This window comes from Nannospalax galili, unplaced genomic scaffold (assembly GCF_000622305.1).
Source record: "Nannospalax galili isolate Female #2095 unplaced genomic scaffold, S.galili_v1.0 scaffold261, whole genome shotgun sequence".
Classification (NCBI taxonomy): domain Eukaryota; kingdom Metazoa; phylum Chordata; class Mammalia; order Rodentia; family Spalacidae; genus Nannospalax; species Nannospalax galili.
The window spans coordinates 2205362-2210326 of NW_008345226.1; positions in this window are offsets into that span (position 1 = coordinate 2205362).

Sequence of the window (4965 nt, forward strand, 5' to 3'; positions counted from 1 at the left end):
ATACAATATTTTATAACTGTAATAATTCCTGTAAACCTAAAAATTTACAGCCAATTTTGAAAGAGATGCATCTTAGGTCAGGAAATTGTTATTGAATATGTCAATGCTGTTGTAATGAAATGCTTCCTCTCATGTAGTTATTAAATAAATAATTTTTTAAAAAGTCCTCAAAAATTAAGCATACATGGAAGATATCTTAACATAATAAGGTTTTAGATAGTAAAGGACAGTCTATAACATACTGAAAAAGGAAAATAGAAATGATTTCCTTTAATATCTGTAACAAAATTAAAATGTCTTTAACCAATTTCAGTCAGTGCAGGGTTGGAGATTTTATCTGGGGAAATAGAGAATAAAACATATTAATGTTATCCAAATAGATAAGGAGGAGTTCAAACTATTCATGTTTGTAGGTGTCATGAATTAGAATGTAGAATAACTTAAAGATCTCCCCAAATAGTTAGAACTTAAAACTAATACAGTAAGATGTCAGGATATAAAAATTAACTTGCAAAACAAGTAGCATTTTATCTACCAGTAATAAAATTCCTGAATAAGAATTAAGAAACCATCCTTTATTATAACTACAATAAATTCATATATTATTATAATATTAGACATAAGAATAAATTTGTTTAAGGAAGAGAATGATCTCTACACTGAACACTTAAAAAGACCAATTGTGCTGGTTCGTTTTTGTCAGCTTGACACAAGCTAGATCACCTGGGAAGAGGGAACCTCAATTGAGAAATTCCTGCATCAGATTGGCCTGTGGGTATGTCTGTGGGGCATTTTATTAATTGTTAACTGTATGAGAGGACCCAGCCCACTGTGGGAGGTGCCACCCCTTGGCAGGGGGTCCTGGGTTGTACAAGAAAGCAGGCTGAGCAAAGGCCAGGAAGAAAAGCCAGTAAGGAGTCTTCCTCCATGGTCTCTGCTTCAGTTCCTACCACAGGTTCCTGCCTTGAATTCCTACATTGGTTTTTCTTGAGCTATAAGTGAAATAAAACTTTTCCTTCCCAAATGCCTTTGGTCAGTGTTTGTATCACAGCAACCAAAAGAAAACTAGGACACTAATGACATAAATTGAATGGGCTATTCACACAAAAATGAAAAGGTATCTCATGTTCATAGAAGAGAAAAATATTGTTAAAACAGCCAGATCATCTTAAGCTACATACAGATTTAATGTACTATCTATGAAAATACCAATGATATTCTTCACAGAAACGGAAAAAAAACTCTTCTAAGATTGTATTGCACTGCAAAGATTTCAAATAGTCAAATTAATGTTTAGTAAAAGGAGCAAAGCTAGGGGCATTATAACAACATGACTTTAAAGCATATTAAAATGTGACAGTAACTAAAACAACATGGGGTTGGCATAAAAACAAGCATATAGAATACAGCGTAGCCAATGAAGAAATATAACAGAATAAAGAACTTGGGGAATAATCTTTGCAATTTCCATTGTGTGATTTTTTTTAAACAAAGAAAGCAGGAGTAAACATTGAGGAAATGAAAATTTCTTCAATAAGTGGTGCTGAGACTCTGTTTTGATAGCCACATGCAAAAGAAACTGGACTTCCGTTTCTAATAGTATATAAATATTCAGAAATAATCAAAGCTATGTACTACTAGAAGGAAATATAAGGCAAATATTTCAAGGCATTATTCTTAGGAAATAATTTTTGGATATGGCTCTAAAGACACAGGAAACAAAAGCAAAAACTGACAAACTAAAAAGCTTTTGTGCACAGAGGGAGTAATCAACAGAGTAAAGGAGCAACCTATATAACAGGAGAAAATACTGAAAACTATATATCTGACAAAAGGCTGTATTCTGGAATAGACAAGAAGCTCAACACAGTAGCACAACATAAAAAATAAAATATCCAGTTTAAGATAGACACATCACCTGAATAAACATTTTTCAAAGAAAATATACAAGTGGCCAACATCAAGAATCATCAGAGAAATGCTATTCAAGACCACAGTGAGGATTCATCTCCTCCCAATTAGAATGACCATTATCAAAAAGACAAACAAATCAAATGCTGGCAAGGATTCAAAAATCAAGAACTTGAATACACCACTGGGGATGTAAATTATTGCATCCATTATGGAAAGCAGTGGGAATGATCCTAGAAGAATTAAAAATAGGAACTGGAGAGATGATTCGTGGTTAATATCACTTGCTGCTCTTCTAGAGAAACCAAATTTGGTTCGCAGCACCCATGTTGGGTGGCTCACTACCACTTGTAACTCCAGCTCCAGGTATATCAGATGCCACTGGTCTCTGCAGGCATCTGCATTCACCTACACACAAATATATGCACATATACATGATTAATAACAAAAACAGGGGCTGGAGAGATGGCTCAGTGGTTAAAAGCACTGGTTGTACTTGCAGAAGACCTGGGTTCAAATCCCAGCAGCCACATGGCAGCTAACAACTATCCATAACTCCAGTTCCAGGGGATCTGACAGCCTCTTCTGACCTCTGGGAGCATTGCACAACAAAGGTGCACTTACTTACATACAGGGAACACACACACACACACACATAAAATAAAAATAATAAATTTTAAAAGAATAAAAACAATAAATCTTTTTTAAAAGAATTGTTTTGCAACATTATCTACTATTACACTACTATCTCTAGCCAAAGTACAGGAGATTAATATGTAGAAGCAAGACCTGTACCCCTATGTTTATTACAGCACACTGACCATACTCAAGACATAGAATCAACCTAAGTGTCTATTCAGGGATGAATGGATAATGAAAATATAGTATAATGAATACATATATAATGAACTATTATACAGACATAAAACAGGGTTAAATGTCATTTTCAGCAATGAAACCAGAGAACATTATGTTAAATGAGGTAAGTAAGGCACAGACAATATATTCTACAGGTTGTTTATATGTGAAAGCTACAAAGCATATTTCAAAGATGTAAAGAGTAGATCTGTGTTTAACCAAAGGGAGCAGAGAGGGGGGGAGTTGGAGAGAGTATGATTAATTACACATAATGTTCTATAATATAGTAGGATAACCATGGTTAGCAGCAATTAATTATGTCAAAATAGCTAGTAGAGAGGATTTTGAATGATCTTAGCATAAAGAAATATGTCTGAAGCAACAAAAATACCAATTACACTGATTGGATCATTATACATTGTAAATATGTATAGAAATGTCACTGCACATTCTACAAATATATATAATTACTACTTGTCATTAAAAGTATCAATTAAATCTAATAAACAAATATAATAAATCAAACATGAAAAGGTGTGTTTCTCTCTGGAAATCTGGAAGCAGTTAATCCAGGGCTCAAGCACAAACACACACACACACACACACACACACACCCCACCGGTGTATCAATATGTGGAATGAGATCTCTCTCATGCTGTCCTATTATCGATTGTTTCCATTTCCTTGGTGACATAATGATTCAAAACTCTGTTAGAGACATAGTTATCTTGTCCCCTCCCAGAAATATGATTAGAAATTTGTCATTTAAACAAATTTGTACATATAAATTATGGATTAAAGGCATGTCCTTAGTGTAGTAGGCAGCATATCAGTTTCATAAATTATGTATTAAGAATTATGGTTTTAGCTAGGTATGGTAGCACATGCCTTTCATTCCAGCACTCAGAAGGCAGAGACAGGTAGATATCTGTGAGATTGAGGTCAGCCTGATCTACATAGCTAGTTCTAGTCCAGCTGGGACTACAGGGAGACCCTGTCTCAACAAAAATAAATAAATAAATAAATAAATAATAAATAAATAGAATTATGACTGTTTTCTGTTGGAATGTAGCTCAGTTGGTGGAATACTACCCGAGCATACACAATGCCTTGAGCTTGATCACCAGCACTACATAAAACTGGGAATACTGACATACCTCTAACATCATAGGATGGAAGGAACAGGATTGGAAGTTTAAAGTCATCTTGCGCTACATAGTGAGTTTAAGGCTAGCCTCAGCAACATGAGACTATATTTTATTTGTTATCTCCATTTTATTTTAAGTGTATGAGTGTATTGCCTGCATGTGTGTAAGTGCACCTGTGTCATGCAATGTCCACAGAAGTCAGAAGGTGTCAGATCCTCTGGAACTAGAATTACAGATGATTGTTAGCTGCCATGTGGGTGCTGGGAACTGAACCCAGGTCCTCTGCAAGAGCAGCCAGTGCTCTTAACTGTTGCACCATCTCGCTAGTGTGTCAATGCTCAGAAGGAAGGAAGGCAGGAAGGAAGGAAAGGAGAGAAGGAGAAAGAAGAAAGAAAGGTGATTTTCAAAGACAACTCTTTTGTCAGTTGCTAACATCTATTTTCTATAAAAGTTGTTTGATATTTGCCAAGGTACTACTACCTAGATACATTTACAAAGACCCACTAAGAACTGCACATACCAGTTCAGTTCAGAAGCCATTGTTGGACTGTCATGTGTAATGAACACAATGATGGAGGAAGACTAAGACATGTCCCTGACTGTCATGAGCCCACAAGATAGAGGTGGAGAATTACAGTACAACATGACACAGACAAGAGGTGAGCTGTGTTCAGGGAATGAAGTCAAGAGGGTAAAAGAGTCTTCACAATATAGAACAGTTTTTAACAGAATGCTAGGTAGGACTTTGATTTGGATTCAGGAAGGAGGATTTCAGGCATAAAATAGGTATGGACAGAAGTGTGAACAGTGGGGTATCTTACAAGGGAAGAAGGGGAAAGGTTAGAGGAGATGAATTATAGTGTGAGCAAGACAAGAAATGAGATCAAGACTAAACTCATCTTTTCCATTTTCTGTCTCACCTTAGGCAAACTATGCTACCTCAATAATCCAGTTTCTTCATATATGAAGTTTCTTCTTACAAGTATCATGAAAATAGAATGAGATAAAACCATTAAAGTTCCAGACAAGGATATGGCCCCTTGAACTG